The 19,936-nt window shown below is 45.1% G+C and overlaps 1 pseudogene; it reads right to left on the bottom strand.

Moving 5' to 3' along the window:
- Positions 1-3,881: 3,881 nt before the first annotated feature.
- On the bottom strand, positions 3,882-9,555 carry LOC123154447 (polyubiquitin-like; annotated as a pseudogene).
- Positions 9,556-19,936: the final 10,381 nt, after the last annotated feature.

The raw sequence follows: 19,936 nt of genomic DNA, 5'->3' as shown, positions 1-19,936 counted from the left end.
GGGTGTTTTCTTGAGAGGAAAGCTCCGGCTTGGAGCAGGGGACAAGGAAGAAACGGGACAAGGGAAGCAGAGAGAACGAACAGTTTCCGTTCCCGCTAGTTTGCACTTTGGAAATCCAAGAAAAGAGTCGGTGTTTACTTCCAATCCGGACCCCAAGAATTTGTTTTTACTTATTTTCTTCCATATTCCATGATCCGAAGTGGTAGTTCCTTTCTTCTTCTTTTTGACATCACCGAAGTAGTAGTTCCTCGTGTCATCATGTCCATGTGGCCAGGCCAATTTGTATTCTTATCCAGTCATCATCCAGAGGTTAACGGGACGCTCTCTTTTTCTTCCTCGGTTCGATTTCTGTTTCTTTCTTTTCTCCTACTCCAAGGCTGCGACGGCCCCGGCTTCCTCCTCAAGATAGCCAGCGCCTCATGACCGACCCCATATAAGTAGCCACGACCCCGCAAGCCCCTAACACCATAGCAACATGGGCAGCAACAACTTCGGACTTCACGTACGCAAGTTTTCGATAAACCGATCTTAGTTTTCGAGACCTGATGGAGGAGAACAAGGGAGCGGCGGCGGCGGTGCCAGACAAGGAGGCGGCGCAGGGGCCAGCGTCGTCGTACTTCAAGAAGACGGTGGACGAGGGCGCGAGGTTGGTGGAGCTGGCCAAGAGCCAGTACCAGCAGTTCACCGAGGTGCAGGCGAAGGAGCAATGGGCGTGCATCAAGAACAAGGTCAGCTCCATGATCGGCGAGCCCATCTTCGGCCGGTCCAAGGGCGACTCCAGCAGCAGCACGCCTCCGTCCGTCGAGTCGCAGTAGATCATCATCGTCATCTGGATGGCCTATTAGTAATTTAGTCGCGTCTTGTTTCTCTCTGAGCACTTGGACAAATTTCAGCATTATCAGTCTGCAGATATCATTTTTTTTAATTTGTTTCATAAAAAAGTTTTAGAGTTGTGTGAATCTACGTTCTAAATTTTTGAATAATACTAGTTAATTGCCCGTGCGTTGCATCGGGACCATATTTTTTCTTTTTGACTGTTAAATCTCCACCTCCCCTCTCTTTTCTCATCCAATGTATTTCCATGTTATTCAGCGCCAAACTATATAAGCCAAACAGGGTTATACTTGTTTTTTTCACCCTTCAGCCATATACTGCCTCTCATCTACTCCCTCCGTTTCAAAATAGATGACTCAACTTTATACTAAATTTAATATAAAGTTAGTATAAAGTTGGGTCATCTATTTAAATGGAGGGAGTAATTGAGTGGCAAACATAAGCCAACTCCAACTCTTTTCTTTTCTGCCTTATGCAACCGACTTCTCCAGCTTCTCCAATTCCCTGCTTCAATTAGTTCAGTAATATAATTCAAAGTGTTTCAGTTGTAATTCTTGAAGGCAAAGTGTGATGGTCAAAGTTAACAATTAGTTCAGTAATATAATTCAAAGTGTTGCAGTTGTAATTCTTGAAGGAAAAGTGTGATGGTCAAAGTTAACAAAAGTGTGTGGGAGTGCATTGTATATATATTTTACAAAATATACAATGATCTCCAGATGAAGGTCCACATAGTAATAAAGCATATCTATTCCACAAATTTTATCGAAGGAGAAAAGAAAATGGAACATGTAGTTCAAATCTAAACATCTTTAGTAGGCTATACAAACAGACATGAAAGTCATGTAGCAACCCAATTGTGCAACTTGATCGATTTTGACTAAAGAACGCCTTCCCGGTTACCCATCCCGATGTCCACGATCAGATCACACGCGTTCTCATCAACGGCCACCTGCTGCCACAGACTGGCACTTCCCACACCATGTCGTTCCTACATGCCATTGCCACCCCAGGGACGCCGGTGGCCACACCACACCACACCTGGACGTTACTTTCCCCACGGTCGTAGACGCAGCTACCATGAGCCATCGTGCTCCAGCAGCCTGCTAGCCCCGTCATCGTGCCGAGAATCAACTTTAAAAATTAAACCCAGTAGAAACTGTACAAAGCACATTCTAGTTAATCCTTCAGTAGCATTTTTTTTTCAAAATTCAGGCGGTGATGCCTGATAGCTCCAAATAGCACAATTGCAGCTTGTACAACATCAAAAATAGTTACAAGCAAGTAATTGAAGGTTGCACAAATAATGTCAAAAAGGCATGCACGCTTCTAGAAGAAAAGTCAAGACTGATGCATATGCCAGTTTAGTACTATAATAGTAATCTTGTATGCAAATTAAAAAAAAACAGAAGTATGACATCTAACATTGTTCTCTAAACTGAATTGAAGTACTCATGAAACATAATAAGAGGGGGGGGGGGGGGGGGGTGAAAAACTGATCCATGACTTTTTTTTAACTTGGAACATCTCATTCCATTAACCACTATGTTGCGCCAGATCGCCGGCAACCAAATCATGGATGAAGGTAGGTGCATCACCCGGCCAAACGGCTTGGGGCTCATACACCATCTTCAAACCATGCGTAGCTAATGCGTCCACAACATTATTACATGACCGATGGCAATAACCAACAAAAAAAGAATTAAAGTGCAACATAGCCAGGGCTTTAATCTCCCTAAACAGGACACCATTGGGCGCAAGATCGAAACTCTTTGAATTGTTGACGGCTTGGACGAGCAGCTTTGCATCTGTTTCGACCATGACATTGGTCATCCCCCATTGTATGGCCTGATTCATAGCCTGGACACAGGACACTGCCTCCGCTTGTAAACTGTCTTGAACATGGTCTATCTTACCCGCTCCTGAACCCATTACTTCTCCATGTACGTCTCTTATCACAAAGCCCCAGCCTGCTCTCTTCAGATCAGCCACAAAGCTACCATCAATGTTAATCTTCAGGACATCATGTGGAGAGGGCTCCCAACATTGAGCAGGTTTGAGGTTTACCTTGGCTTTGCTTGCCCAAAAAATCGAGAAACTCGGCAGCGTCGCGTCGAGCCTGACGAAGTACAACGATAATGTTCAGAGATTTCTTCTCCTGGCTTACCTTATTTCTGCTCTTCCACCAGTTCCATAGTAGGGCGATACATTTTGATTTGAGCTCTTCTGGTTCTAGATGGCCTAAAATCCAGTGCACAATAATCTTTGAATAGGACAAATCCTAGCACTGTTGCCGGACCTCCTCAATGCCCAACTCTTGCCAAATCTTCCGCACCGGCTTGCATTTGAAGAACAAGTGTCCACCATCCTCATCAAAACGGTTACACACAGGGCATATTTGATCCAACTCCCCTCCTCATCTTTTCAGATTGCATGGTAGGCTGTCATGTGCAAGGCGCCATAGAAACTGTTGAATGTTTATCGGACACGGAGCTCGCCAGATCGACTTCCGGTGAAGCCCCTCTGAATTATGAGGATCAGATGTGGCCGTTTCTCCCTTTTCAACCTTCTCTAGTTGGTTGGCTGTGTAGCCGCTGGCGGGGGCAGCAAGCAGCGAAGAGCAGCAGTTGCCAAAGGTGGGCTGGCCGATGAGTTGGAGATGGTGGCTGCTTGGGCCTCAGTTTCATGGCTCTCTACCGGTCGCTGCCTCTAGCCATGGCTCAGGCTGCCTCTAGCCATGGCTGGTCTGATAGTTGCGGCTGCGCAATTGAGCCCCTGGTCCGCGTCCGGGAGGGCTGCAGATGAGATTGTCTTGGCGGCGTACACAGGCTTCTCATCACCTCGGTTGCAGCACCACGTCTTCCGCGGATTCAAGGGTGTCTTAGATTTGTAGACAAGAATTTTGGGACAAAGGTAATGGTTAACAGAAATCACGCTAAGCAACCAACTTTACGATCTGAACTGCTAAAAGGCAGGATTGCAGACGACGGGGAAGAGGCCACAGCAGGAACCGACATGTTTGCAAATCAAACTACCAAAGCACAAAGAACTCAGTGCCCACCACGAAGGCGGAGCACAAGGTGGAGAGTAGACTCTTTCTGAATGTTGTAATCCACCAGAGACGTGCGCCCATCCTCAAGCTGTTTGCCGGCAAAGATCAACAGCTGGTCTTGGGGGATGCCCTCCTTCACATTGTCAATCATGTCGGACGACTTGACCTCAAGAGTGATGGTTTTGCCGGTCAACCTCTTCACAAATATTTGCATGCCACCATGCAGCCTAAGAACAAGGCGGAGGCTCGACTCCTTTTGGATGTTATAATCAGCAAGAGTCCGGCAGTCCGCCCATCCTCCAGCTGCTTACCCGCGAAGATGAGACGCTGCTGATCTGGGGAATGCCCTGCTTGTCCTGTATCTTTGCCTTGACATTGTCGATCGTGTCAGAGGGCTCGACCTCAAGGGTGATGGTCTTGCCAGCTAGAGCATCTCCAACAGGCGCCGGTCGCGCCGCGCGCAAAAAACACATATACCGCGCGCGCATCGGCTGGTTTGGCGCGGCGCGCAGCGCTGGCTCCAGCGGCCGCGCTAAAATGCAGCGCGCGCGTCGCTCCAGCAGCGCGCGCGACCCACCGGTGCATTGCATATGGCATTTTTCAACACAAAATGATGAATATTTTCAACACAATAAAAATTTCACACAAACAAGTTGATGAAGTTCATACCCACAAGTTTAAAATCATGCCCACAAGTCCATCCAACCAAATTCAAAATGCAAATCAAGTTCAATACACAAAGGAAAGACACATCATTCCTCGTCCTCGTCCTCATCTTCGGAAGACAATTCTTTCGCCTCCGAAGATGAATCTTCCTCCCTCTCCTCATCGCGCACGGCATCACGTGAAGCTCTGACGGTGTTGGCAAGATCTTCAACGACATCTTCATGGGAATGTGTGCGAGGAGGCTCATCGAAAGACATTCCGCCCATGGCAGCCGGAGGTGCACCCATGCCTCCCATGAGAGAAGCAAAACTCATGCCTCCCATCGTGGCCATAGCGTCGGGGGGGTGCTCCAAAGCCAGCCATGCCTCCCATTGCACCTAAACCGCCCACGGTACCTCCGAAGCCACCCATGGCACCCACGGCGCCGAGGCCACCGCCACCCATAGCGCCGATGCCACCGCCACCCATTGCACGAACCATGGCTCTTTTTTGGATCAAGACTTCTTGTTGGGCAAGATTGACATACTCCTTTTGCGCCGCATTGAGGTTAGTTGTGTCCAAGAAGAACAAGTGCTTCTCCCATTCCAACAATCTAGTTCGCTCCTCATTGCTCACCTTCCTCTCCTCCAAAGCCACCTTCCTCTCCTCGGCCGCCACCCTCCTCTCCTCGGCCGCCAACCTCCTCTCCTCGGCCGCGGCATTTTGGATCCTTGCCATTTTCCTCACCCCGTTGGCTTCTTTTCTTGCCTTCACAATAGCTTTCATATCATTTTTGAGCTCATCATCTCCTTTCCTCTTCTTCTTTTGGGTTTGGTCTTTCTTGCACCCATCCGGTCGCTTTGGCTTCGAGTATGAAACCGAGTTGGGTGTAGGGCTTCTCTTGCCGTCATCACTTGATGCATCATTCTCATCATCATCATCATCCAACTTAATTGTTCGCTTCCGTTTGTCGCTCAAATGCAAATCATCCAAATCTTCACGCTTCTTCCATTTCTCATCATCCTTCAACACATCATAGCAACGAGGCAAAGTAAAGACCCTTCCTTTCTTGATCTTCCCCTTCTTGGTTTTCCTCTCCTCTTCTTTGAACAAGTTTTGCGCAATGTTGAACTACATGAAAATAAAGCAAGTTAGCACCAACAACAAGCAAAACAAAGCAAGTTTAGCACCAACATGTAAGATGAAATGACACTTACTCTATCGTCCTCATTTGTGCCACTTGGGTTCAACTTGTCAACCGCCTTTTGATAAGCCGCCCACCTTTGACAATCCGAGTTGATTGTCGACCACCGGGACCTAAGTGATCGGTTGGAGCGGTCAATTCCACTCACGTTGCGAGCATCAAAGTGTTCCTTCATCCGGTTCCAATAAGCATCTCTACTTTGATCGCCTCCAACGGATGGATCCCTCGACACTTGCAACCAAGTATTGCATAGTAAGATGTCATCGGTGTTGGTGTAATTGCCCGCTCTTCCTTTCGTGCGTCGACAATGCCCTCACCCTCCTCGTCCACCTCGAACGCATGGTCTTCAAAATGCATGTCATTGATTTGAGACCAATGCGAAATGTTGGAGCCAACACCCATCGTTGACATGTATGCATCATCATTGAGACTACAAATTTTTTTGCACAATGCAAATAAGCTATCTATATGTGACGAATGCATTCAAAAAATAACAAAAAAAATGAAAAGTTAGAATTTTTTTTACCTTGGAGGAATTTCGTCGAACATGTTGTGCGCGCCGGCCGCCGGCTCAACGAGTGAGCTTGCCGGCGCTTCGGCAGCGGCCGCGCCCGTCGCACGCCCCGCAAGCTTCTTCCTCTTCGCCTTGGAGGTGCCGGAGCCGTCCGCCGCCTTGTTTTTCTTCGCCGATGTCTTGCCCTTCTTTGGCCGCGCCGCATTGGGGAGCTTTGAGGAGGAGGGGGCGGCGGCTCAGGCCGGCGCCGGCGCGACGCCACCCGCCGCCGAGGTCATCCGTGGCGGCATGAAGAGGCCGCGCGCGAGGCCGCTCGTCGGAGGAGCTCCGGCGGCGGCGAGGCCAACGCCACCCAGGTTAGGGTTTGTGGCGACGGCGCGGCGGGGGGGGGGGGGGGTCGCGGCTATAGGACGGGGTGAGCGGGGTGCCGGCGCGTGCGTCCATGGGTGTGGGTCGCCGGCGCCGGCGCGCGCGGGGCTTTGGAGGGGGAGAAGAAGAGCGCGAGCGTCGAGTACGCCGCGCGCGGAAGCGGGCGCCGCAAATACACCGCGTGATGAACCACATCCACGCGCGCGCCCAACTGCTTATACCGCGCGCGCGGTTATTGCGCACCCGCTGGAGCGATCCGCCGGATTGCGCGCGCGCTAAAACGGGGTATTTTGTGGCGCGGCCCCTGTTTAGCGCGCCTGTTGGAGATGCTCTTAGGGTCTTCACAAAGACCCAAAGCAAATAAGGATCAGTGGAGAACTGAGATGAGAGGCTATACGATATGACGACATGGTACTTTGGGTCAAGGAAGATCTTATTCATCTGAATTCAAAGAAGATCTCAGTTTCTTTTCTTCGATAATTTGTGGCCCACTGAACCTGCTGAGTTTTCTTGTGTCAGTCCCCTCAGTTTTGTTAGTTGGCTAGATAGGCTGATTAGTAGGGCAACATGGAATGACGAATTAAATTACTATTGCCATGAGGATCTATGAAGATCATCTGATTAATGATGAGCTTAGCAGAAGTCTCATGCATTCTCCAAATCCCACGGGAAACAGTATCTATCTACCACCTCTTATTTTTCGTATTTTCCCTTGAGTGGCATTGGGTATAACAGATGGTTCTTCCAGTGCATGTCCTGTTAAACAACCATCAGGTAGTGGCATCTTATACTGAACTCAACAAATCCAAGCTCTGCGTGCTGTTTTCTCCGATGAATCAAGGATGCTATTGGAACCTATTGCTTCAGGTCTGGAAATCTCACATGTTATTTTTTCAACAAAATGAAATCTCCTGTGTTATCTTACCATTCTAAAATGTACCATATCTCAACACCATTTTTACTGTTTGACAGGATAACCAGAAAAGTGGCTTGAATTTGCCTGATTTGCAGGATAACCTTTGAATCTGTCTGCCATTTACAAGTCTAACGTTACAACGACGCATCGCCGTGGATGCTGAATGAATCCTACCTAGCATAGGAGTGCAGCGTCCCAGACTCATCTGCATCCAGTCTGAAAAAAATCATAAAAATATTTAAAAAAAAACTTGCATCATAGAAAATTTAGTGCATTAGGTACGTTTCAATTTTCAAATCATTTGGACATCTGAGCAGCTCTCCGCAAAAAAGACAAATCGGGTCAGAACATTGCATGAAGACTCCGAATTTGTCTTTTTTGCCGAGAGCTGCTCAGATATCCAAATGTTTTGTAAATTGGAGCAGACCTCACGCATCAAATTATCTATCATGCAAAAAAATGGAATTTTTTGAATTTTTCAGTATTTGTTTTGATTTTTTTCGTCACCGCGGGTGCAGATGAGCCTGGTCTCAGAAGTGGATTTTCAATAGATATATCTTGTGTGGACTAATGCATGCAGATTTGTGTTAGGTAGCGTATGTACATGTTGCTCGGTCGGTGTAATGTACATCATGGTTTGAACTAGATGGTGGGATGACCCGCAGCGGCTGATTGAACTGAGCGGCGTCTCAGCACTCGATGGATACTGCTGACTGATTCAAAGGTTTGGTTTTTCTATAGGTGATGAACACCCACTGATTCGAGGGACGACATGTAAAAAGTCTGGATATACACTGTACTGCATGAAGTTATCTGCATTCTGAACATGCATATACTGCAGGGGAAATGTGCACTCTTCTGAATATCCCTCAAAACAACCGATTGTTGATTCAGACCAACAGCACTCGAATTTAGATAATTATACTCCCTCTCTATTAAAATATAATACGTTTTTTGACACTATCATACTGTCAAAAAGCATCTTTTATTTTGATAGAGGAAGTAACCTGTATAAACTAAGATATTCTGAAGTACTACCTCCGTCCCAAATTTTTCATCCCCCTCAATGTTACGGTCTGAACATCTATGAATCACAGAACCAGCACAAAGCAACCGTAATCACAGGATAACGAGAATCAGCTTATCAAGGAATAAGAAGATTCAGGATCACTTATATTTCATAACAGATATTAAGCTGCTTAAAGGAAGCACCAATTGTGTCTCACAAATGGCACAGGACTACAAAGCTTTAAGTAAAAGCACACATAATGACTCGGATACCAGCAAGACGGCACCAGGCGAACTCAAATCAAACTTCCAGGAGTGCGAAGAACTCACTGGCCACCACGAAGGCGAAGCACCAGGTGGAGAGTAGACTCCTTCTGAATGTTGTAATCCGCCAGAGTGCGACCATCCTCGAGCTGCTTACCAGCAAAGATCAGGCGCTGCTGGTCCGGGGGGATGCCCTCCTTGTCCTGGATCTTCGCCTTCACGTTGTCGATGGTGTCTGAAGATTCCACCTCCAGGGTGATGGTCTTGCTAGTCAAGGTCTTGACAAAGATCTGCATGCAACCACGGAGACGGAGAACCAAGTGGAGGGTGGACTCTTTCTGAATGTTGTAATCAGCAAAAGTGTGTCCATCCTCAAGTTGCTTGCCGGCAAATATCAACCGCTGCTGGTCTGGGGGGATGCCCTCCTTGTCTTGGATCTTCGCTTTGACATTGTCAATCGTATCGGAAGACTCAACCTCGAGGGTGATGGTCTTGCCGGTGAGGGTCTTCACAAAGATTTGCATGCCACCCCTGAGCCTGAGCACCAAGTGGAGGGTGGATTCCTTCTCGATATTGTAATCAGCAAGTGTTCGCCCGTCCTCGAGCTGCTTGCCAGCAAAGATGAGCCGCTGCTGATCTGGTGGGTTTCCCTCCTTATCTTGTATCTTTTCCTTGACATTGTCGATCGTGTTAGATGACTCAACCTCAAGTGTGATGGTCTTGCCAGTGAGGATCTTCACAAAGATCTGCATCTGCAAACAAAAGAGGAAATAAGTAGCCTAGTTAGAGATGTATATGAACAGATAAACAAATTGATGAAACAAAGACTCTAATAATCTAAATTTGGTAATAGATATGCATATTGAGCAACTTGAAACCAAGCATGCTAAATCACCAAGTTAAAAGTGTGAAAAAAGATGAACAAAGCAACAAAACACTGCAATCTTATAAATTTCAGATAGAAAGTAAATCTGATAAATAACAACCTCAGAGTTGGGTTGAGATTAGACATGGGATAAGTCATTTTATTTTCAATCCTCTGTTTGATGCGTGATAGGAGTTATGTGTGGGAATTTGAGAAGAAATTGTACTTCCTTGTTTGGTTCATGAGAATTGACATGGGACTAGACAAGGAAAGTTAGGATGAACAGTTAAGATTGACTCACTTAAACAATTCCCTTCCAACTCTCACCCTCTCCCCTGTTAATAAAATGGTGGGAGTTGAAGTCTTAAGTCTCATGCCTCTTCCCTTGTGAATTCCCAATCCCTTCAATCAAATAATAGATTTTAAATCTCATACCCCTTTAATTCCATTCTCTGACTCTAATTACCCCAAACAAACACGCTGTATGGGAAAGGAGACCGGCTCGGTTACGTCACGGTCACGGCTCAGCTCACGCGCCAGCCGAACAGTGACCGTGACCGTGGCAGACAGACACGCTTGTTTCCATCTGGCTGTATAATGTGCCGGTCTACTGCGTCATAAGGCAGCCCAAGCCACGTGACCAGTACACTGAACCGTTGATCATCATGACAGACCCGGACCACGGAGGCAAAGAAAGTTCGTTGTTTTTCCGATAGTCTGTCAAGTGCATCAGCGACAATTTATTTATTTATAAAAAATATAAATTTTGAAAAAACACGAACAGTACGTGATGCTGACAATGTGTAACATCACATCCCAATACAGGTACACTGAAAGTGAACGACGGTGACACTACAGACGGGAAGTCGCAGATTTACATTCTCACGCAGAGAGAATAGGAGCCGGTGGCTCACCACGGCTTTTGCAAGGAAGGCGCCAACCTGGGGAACCCAGAGGAACTGGTAGGCGGCGGGCGAGAACGTGAGCAGGAAGACGCCGAGGAGCAGCAGCATGAAGCCGAGGAAGACGTGTGTGGGGTTCGCAGCCGGGTTGACCAAGGAGCAGGTCTATAACTTTATCCTTGCATTCCCATCCTAAAGAGTAGAAAAGGGAGAGGAGTTAAAAATGAGAAGAGAGTAGTGACCTAGGGCTTTACCTAAGTGATCATGTCCTACAGTCAGCATGTGCTCTGATACCATCTTTGTAGCGACCAGACCTCAAACAGTCTGATCTCTGTGCATAAGTGTCATCCCTGGATCGGTAATGCTGACACACACAGTACTCGAAGGATTTATAACAGAGTAGCAATCACACACTTATTACATCGAATGTCTCAAAAGAGAACTTATTACAATAAATATGGCTTAAGGCCATCTAATACGATAACAGCGGAAGACTTGGAAGATAAAGTGAGTTCATCAACTTCAACGGCATCACTGAGTAAAAGATCATGACCTAAGGCTCCTTACTCATCGTCTAAAAAGTCTGCAACATGATACGTTGCAGCCCGAAAACGGGTCAGCACATGGTATATGCTGGCAATGTAACACAAGAGAGCAACGAACAGAATAATGCTATCACTACATGCATATATGGCTGGTGGAGGCTGTAAGGTTAAATGTTTTGCGAAAAACTAATTTTCCCTACTGCAAAGAAATAAGTTTTATTTAACTATCATGGTGGTTAGTAAACATTGAGAAGGTTCACCCAACTCAATCCCAATTAAAAGTAATCATCATTAAACCCAATCAAATTATATTAAGAGTGATAAGATCCACAATATAATCTAAGAACCAGATACTCAAGATGTCCATAACCGGAGACACGACTAACTATGATTAGTTTGTACACTCTGCAGAGGTTTGTGAACTTTTTCCCACAAGACTCGATCTCCTCCGTTGGAATTCTCGCACTACATAATGTTTGAGAAACGGATGACCGAGACACAGTATTTCCGAAGAGGCCCCCTTAACCGATAGATAGGCCGATACACCTACAATCCTCTACATCTTCTAGCCCACCATGGAAAGGTTTCCCACAACTTATTCAACTATGCCAGAGTCCATAATGGCATGTGGCTGCACACGGAAGTTTCCAGTATGGAAAATCTTATGATCCCTTTGAGTCTGGGTGGCGGTCCATAGGAGAATCACACGGTACCCCGGGATTTCCAAAAGTACAGGCAATCACTGGGTTCCCCAGGTGCCTCAATCCACCCAGATGTGTATTAAAATTGCCACCTTAAGTTAACCATTAATTTAAGAATCTCACATCTGTCATGAATACACTCAAACCTAATCCACGTCTATGAGCATAGCATAGCAATATAAGCAACGTAGAAGTAACTCCCAAGATTTGAATATAACAGGGCAATAGGTTCTACCTCATCAACTACTTCCCGTCCCACATGTTAATCACATCCTAATCATGCAATGTTTGAGGATTGGAACTAATGCATAAAAACTGGGTATGGGAGGAGTATGATCAATGTGTTACTTGCCGTGCTGATGATCCGCGAAACCTAGAGACTCGATGTAGCATGCTTCGCACTCCGGATACTCTATCGCAATCAAACAAGCATACAATAAGCAATCAAGCAAAAGCACGGATAAACTCAAATAGGAGATCTAACCAGAAAGTTCAACTTAAGAACTCCGGTTTGCAAAAAGAATCAAATCAAACAAAGCAACAAAACTAAAACGGCGAGGGAAACAAGCTTCGTTTACTAATCTGGACTAAATTCAAATTTTACAGTAGCAAAAACTTGTTTAAGTTGGTTAAACGGAAAGAGGGTTTCGAGATGAAACTCTAGGCGCTTGAATCGCCTGATTCCGATAAACGAGCGAAAAGTTATACTAGAACGAAATCGGATCAGAAATCATGATCGAAAATAATCGCGGAAAATCCGAGAAAAAGAAAAACTGACGAACAGTCTAATGAACAAACGTTCGCTGTCTGCGGCTAAACGGTTAAAACCGTTCGTAAAAAAGAACGTACGGACGAACGTTCGCTAAATAAAAAAGCTAAAAAAACCAATCTAAATAAATAAATAAACCGCGGATCTAAAAAAATAAACCGTACGATTTTCCGAAGAAAACCGGCGGCGGCTACCCGGCACGTCCGGCGAGGGCGGCGGGTCGACGGCGGGACGGTGCGGCGGCGTGTGGCTTATAAAGGGGGCCGGTCCCAAGAGTCCTGGCCGAAAACGGCCCTAAGTCGGTTTGACCTTTTTTTAAATAATTTTGACACACAAAAAAAGAAAGAAAATAAATACTAAACATACTCAAAAAATCCCGAAACAAATTTTCTCCGTCCTCTAAACATAAGACGGACAAGGTGAACATTTATTTTGGCCTAAAATGCAATTTTGAAAAACACATATTTTTCCTAATTCAAATAAAATAACGATAAAACTCAGGATAAAAATCTTATTTGATTTTAAAATTAAATCTCTGATATTTCTTTATTTTGAGGAAGTCATTTTATCCTCTCTCTCTTTTATTTTTAATAAAAGAAATATTTTAGAGAAAAATAATTAAAATCAAACGATACTCTTTTCAAAATTCGAGAAAAACTCAAATATGAAAACAACGAAATCCCCAACTCTCTCCGTGGGTCGTTGAGTTGCGTAGAATTTCTAGGATCAACCAAAATGTAATAAAATATGATATACAATGATGATCTAATGCATGACATTCCAAATTAAAAATTTAGGATGTTACAAACCTACCCCCTTAAGATGAATCTCGCCCTCGAGATTCGGGTTGGCTAAAAAATAGGTGAGAGTGATCCTTCCGTGAGTCTTCCTCTCGTTCCCAAGTGGCTTCAACCTCGGTATGGTGACTCTACTGAACATTGCAAAACTTGATAACCTTGTTGCGCGTAACTCGGCTGGCAAAGTCGAGTATCTCGACTGGTTTCTCCTCATATGTCAAATCACTATCCAACCGTATCGATTCTAGCGGCACTATATCTCTCAGAGGAATTTCAGCCATCTTCGCGTGGCACTTCTTCAACTGAGAAACGTGGAACACATCGTGAACTCCGAACAATCCTTCGGGTAATTCAAACTTGTAAGCAACTTCTCCCATACGTTCCAAAACTCTGTATGGTCCCACAAAACGTGGTGCTAACTTTCCCTTAACTCCAAAGCGCTTCACTCCTCAGAGTGGTGATACTCGAAGATACACTCTATCTCTGACTTCGTAGACTGTCTCCTTGCGTTTCGAATCCGCATAACTCTTCTGCCTGGATTGGGCTACCTTGAGTATATCACGAATCAGCTTAACCTTCTCTTCAGACTCTTTAATCAAATCTGGTCCAAACAACTGTCGGTCTCCAACTTTGTCCCATAATAATGGTGTTCTGCACCTCCTTCCGTATCGTGCTTCGAAAGGGGCCATCTTCAAACTGGCTTGATAATTGTTGTTATAAGAGAACTCTGCATAAGGCAAATTATCGTCCCAACTAGATCCATAGTCTAGCGCACAAGATCTCAACATGTCCTCCAGAATCTGATTTACTCTTTCAGTCTGTCCATCTGTTTGCGGGTGAAAAGCTGTACTGAACTCTAGTCTGGTTCCGAAAGTTTCATGCAACTGATTCCAAAACTTTGAAGTAAACTGGGTTCCTCTATCTGATACAATGTTCCTCGGAACTCCATGCAGACATACGATCCTGGTCATATATATCTTTGCCAACTTAGCACTGGTGTAAGTGGTCTTTACTGGGATGAAATGAGCTACTTTCGTCAATCGATCGACTACAACCCATATCGAGTCATAGCCTAAACGAGTCCTGGGCAATCCCGTGATAAAAATCCATGCCTAGTTTATCCCACTTCCATTCGGGTATAGGCAATGGCTGTAGCAAACCTGCTGGCTTCTGATGCTCTGCCTTCACTCTCTGACATACATCACAAACTGCTACGTACTCCACAATATCCTTCTTCATACCAGTCCACCAGAAACTGTCCTTCAAATCCAGATACATCTTGGTATTTCCTGGGTGAATCGAATATGGCGAATCATGGGCTTCTTGCAGAATCAACTTCCTGATCTCCTGACCATTTGGCACATATATGCGGTCCTCAAACCATAAAGTGTCGTGCTCATCCTCACAAAATCCCTTGGCTTTTCCTTTGCTCATCCTTTCCTTTATCGTGACAATCTCCTTCTCCGTCTTCTGAGCTTCTCTGATCTTATCCATCAAGGTAGACTGAATCTCCAATGCTGCTACATAGCCTCTCAGAACTATCTCCAAACATAGCTTGCGAAGGTCTTCTGCTAACTCCTTGGGTAATTCTCCGGTCATGAGGGTATTTACATGACTCTTGCGGCTCAACGCATCGGCTACTATGTTAGCCTTTCCTGGATGATAATGCAATCTCATATTATAATCCTTAATGAGTTTTAACCATCTCCTCTGCCTGAGATTTAACTCCTTCCGTGTGAAGATATACTTCAAACTCTTGTGATCCGTGTATACCTCACAATGGTTTCCGATGAGAAAATGTCTCCATGTCTTCAACGCATGCACTACGGCTGCTAACTCCAAATCGTGCATAGCATAGTTTAACTCATGGGGTTTAAGCTGTCGTGAGGCATATGAAACAACTCTTCCCTCCTGCATAAGTACGGCTCCAAGTCCCCGACAAGAAGCGTCGCAATACGCTTCATAATCTTTGCGTTGATCTGGTAGAATCAACACTAGTGATGTAACCAAGCGTCTCTTCAACTCCTGAAAACTGGCCTCACATTTCTCAGTCCAATTGAACTTGGTGTCCTTCTTTAACAACTCCGTCATGGGTTTTGCAATCTTTGAGAAATTCTCAATGAACCTCCGTAGTATCCTGCGATTCCAAGAAAACTCCGGATCTCTCCAACTATCGTGGGTGATTCCCAATTTGTCACGGTGACAACCTTAATGGGGTCTACTACTATTCCTTCTCCGGATATAACATATCCAAGAAATCCAACTTCCTTCAGCCAAAACTCACACTTGCTGAACTTGGCATATAACTGATGTTCCCTGAGCTTGCCAAGTACCAAACGCAAATGTTCTTTATGTTCTTCTTCATTCTTCGAGTAGACCAGAATATCATCAATGAACACTACAATGAACTTATCCAAAAACTCCATAAACACCTTGTTCATCATGTTCATAAAATAAGCAGGTGTGTTAGTCAAGCCAAATGACATAACGGTATACTCATATAGCCCGTACCTTGTGGTAAAAGATGTCTTAGGTATTTCCTGCTCTCGAATTTTCAACTGGTGATACCCTGATCAGAAATCGATCTTGGAAAGCACTTTAGCTCCTTGCAACTGATCAAACAAATCATTGATCATCGGCAGTGGGTACTTGTTTTTGCTCGTTACTTCATTCAATCCACGATAATCAACAACCATCCTTAACGATCCATCCTTCTTCTCCACTAGAAGTACTGGTGATCCCCAAGGTGACGAACTTGGGCGAATGTATCCCTTATCCAGTAACTCCTTAATCTATTTCTTAATTTCCTCTAAATCCTGTGCGGGCATCTTGTACGGTCTCTTTGATATTGACCCAATGCCTGGCAAAAACTCTATCAAAAACTCTATGTCTCTATCCGGTGGCATGCCTGGCAACTCTTCTGGAAATACATCTAGAAAATCCTTTACCACTGGTACTTCCTCCTGTACAACTCATGATAAGGAATTTACTTGAGTCCTATTCGGCACATGCCGGGATACATACTTGATCCTTCTTCCCTCTGGGGTGGTGAGTAAAATGGTCTTACTGGCGCAATCGATGTTGCTCCATACATCGATAGCCAATCCATACCCAGAATCACATCCAAACCTTGCGATTCCAAAATTATCAGATCAGAGGGGAAAACATGCCTACCTATGGCCAATGGCATCTTAAAACATCCATGGTTTGCCATATACTCTGCTCCGGGTGAGCTTACTAACATAGGTGTCTTAAGAACTCTAGTGGGTAGGTTATACTTATCCACAAATCCCCTTGATATATATGAATGATATGCACCAGTATAAAAAAGAACGACTGCAGTAAATGAATTAACCAAAAACTTACCAGTTACTGCATCTGGTTGGGCTTCAATCTCCTCCATGTTAACGTGGTTCACTTGTCCCCTGTTGAAAGGGTTGGGCTTCTTCCCAGAGCTTCCATTGTCATTTCCATTCTTAGCTTCAGGACATTCATTTGCGTAATGTCCGGTCTTCTAGCACTTGTAGCAAGTAACGTGGCTTAGATCCTTCTTGGCGTGTGTTGCCGGGTTGGAACGGTTCTGTCCGCTACTTCCTTCATTACCATTTCCGTTCTTGGGGTCACTGTGATTATGCGAACTTCCTCCATTATGATTGTGGCCTCCATGGTTATGAACAAGTCCTCCTGAGTTCGGGGTAAAACGGGGTCTCGCTGAGCTCCAGAATTATACTTCCCCTTTCCATACTTTCTCTTGCGGCTGTCAATCTGCTGCTGCTTCCCTTCAAGCATGAGAGCTCTATCCACCAACTCTTGGTAATTATTGAAATTCGCTACCATCAACTGCATGCTCAGCTCATCATTCAGTCCTTCCAAAAACTTCTCCTTCTTAGCAGCATCTGTAGCAACGTCATCTGGGGCATAACGTGCTAGCTTACTGAATTCATCTACATACTGGCCAACAGTGCGTCCTCCTTGGCGTAAGTTGCGAAAATCACGCTTCTTCATGGCCATAGCTCCTGCTGATACATGGGCAGTACGGAAATCTTTCTGGAACTGATCCCATGTGATAGTGGCTATAGGATAGGTGATAGTGTAATTCTCCCACCATGAGGCTGCTGGTCTATCCAATTGGTGTGCGGCAAAAGGCACCCTCTCAGCATCTGTGCATCCTGCAGTGGTTAACTCCCTTCCAATCTTGCGTAGTCAATCATCTGCCACTATCGGCTCGGTGCTACTGGAAAACACCGGCGGCTGCAACCTCAGAAAATGGGCTAAGTTGTCAACTAGTGGTGGTGGTGGTGGGTTGTTGTTGTTGTTGTTGCCTTGGTTCTGAACTAACAACTGCATCGGGGTATTGTGCTGCTGGATTAACTGAGTGAGCTCTGGTGGAAAGGTAAATCTGGGGTCATGTCTCGGAGGCATCTAAGGGTTTAGAGGGAAGAGAATAGAATAGAATGAGGTCTAGTGAGAAAACACTACCCATATGCACATGAGACAAGCACAATCATATCACTCAATCAATCAAGCAAGGGCATACAATCGGTCTAGAACTATCGTTACAAAGTGCTTGGACTATACTATTTACATGGTAGACTACTACTGTTTTGGTGGTCAACTAGAAATATTGATCGGTCGAAGACTCCATGATATCTGCTCCAGCTTCGTCTTCATAATCATCATCACTATCGTCGGGGTCCGAGTCGGTGTCGTCGATGATGATGTAGTCCTCAGGATGGATCTCCTTGGGTTCATCGTCTTCTCCTCCTGGTGCGGGGTCTCCCATGAATACTCCTAGCTTCCTTTCCAGATCATCATTCTTCTCCACTAGTACGATGATTTCCTCCTCATAATCTTCGCAAGTTGCCTTGAGTTCTTCCTCAAGCTCCGTGATCCTGGTCGTCTCCTTTTTCAGATCTATCATTCTTGCGCACATATGGTTCTCCTGGCGACGAATGTGCTGGTTTAACTTCTGGATGAAAGCTGTAATTGATCTATCCTTCCTGGTACTGATCATTTCCCATTGCTCATCTCGGCGCCCACAAATCTGGTAGATAGTATCTTGAGATCCTTGTGGCAAACTTCTCCAATGCGTCCCATGGTGATGTGAGCTGCCATACTCTTTCCTAGATTCCAGGTTGGTGCATTGAAAGAAAACTCTATGGGCTCAGTGACTGGCGTGAATGTCCTTCCTGGAACTTGAACTTGAATCATCCAGCGCTCCTCTTCTGGTAAAGTGGCATTGTAGGTCCCGATGAAGCTTGGTATTACAATGTTCAGGTACCTAGTGACTTCCTTCAAGTGGCATCCAAAAGGGGTGTCTTCATCCGGTTGCATGAACTTTATCCTTGCATTCCCATCCTAAAGAGTAGAAAAGGGAGAGGAGTTAAAAATGAGAAGAGAGTAGTGATCTAGGGCTTTAGCTAAGTGATCATGTCCTACAGTCAGCATGTGCTCTGATACCATCTTTGTAGCGACCAGACCTCAAATAGTCTGATCTCTGTGCATAAGTGTCATCCCTGGATCGGTAATGCTGACACACACAGTACTCGAAGGATTTATAACAGAGTAGCAATCACACACTTATTACATCGAATGTCTCAAAAGAGAACTTATTACAATAAATATGGCTTAAGGCCATCTAATACGATAACAGCGGAAGGCTTGGAAGATAAAGTGAGTCCATCAACTCCAACGACATCACTGAGTGAAAGACCATGACCTAAGGCTCCTTACTCGTCGTCTGAAAAGTCTGCAACATGATACGTTGCAGCCCGAAAATGGGTCAGCACATGGTATATGTTGGTAATGTAACACAAGAGAGTAACGAATAGAATAATGCTATCACTACATGCATATATGGCTGGTGGAGGCTGTAAGGTTAAATGTTTTGCGAAAAGCCAATTTTTCCCTACTACAAAGGAATAAATTTTATTTAACTATCATGGTGGTTGTTAAACATTGAGAAGGTTCACCCAATGTTTGAGAAACGGATGACCGAGACACAATATTTTCGAAGAGGTCCCCTTAACCGATAGATAGGCCGGTACACCTACAATCCCCTACATCTGCTAGCCCATCATGGAAAGGTTTCCCACAACTTACTCAACTATGCCAGAGCCCATAATGGCATGTGGCTGCACACGGAAGTTTCCAGTATGAAAAATCTTATGATCCCTTTGAGCCTGGATGGTGGTCCATAGGAGAATCACATGGTACCCCGGGATTTCCAAAAATACAGGCAATCACTGGGTTCCCCAGGTGCCTCACTCCACCCAGATGTGTATTAAAGTTGCCACCTTAAGTTAAACATTAATTTAACAATCTCACATCTGTCATGAATACACTCAAACCCAATCCACATCTATGAGCATAGCATAGCAATATAAGCAACGTAGAAGTAACTCCCGAGATTTGAATATAACATGGCAATAGGTTCTACCTCATCAACTACTTCCCATCCCACATGTTAATCACATCCTAATCATGCAATGTTTGAGGATTGGAACTAATGCATAAAAACTGGGTATGGAAGGAGTATGATCAATATGTTACTT

This window comes from Triticum aestivum, chromosome 7A (genome assembly GCF_018294505.1).
Source record: "Triticum aestivum cultivar Chinese Spring chromosome 7A, IWGSC CS RefSeq v2.1, whole genome shotgun sequence".
Taxonomy (NCBI): Eukaryota; Viridiplantae; Streptophyta; class Magnoliopsida; order Poales; family Poaceae; genus Triticum; species Triticum aestivum.
Note: the sequence above shows the minus strand (reverse complement) of the source record. Positions and strands in the feature narration are given on the sequence as shown.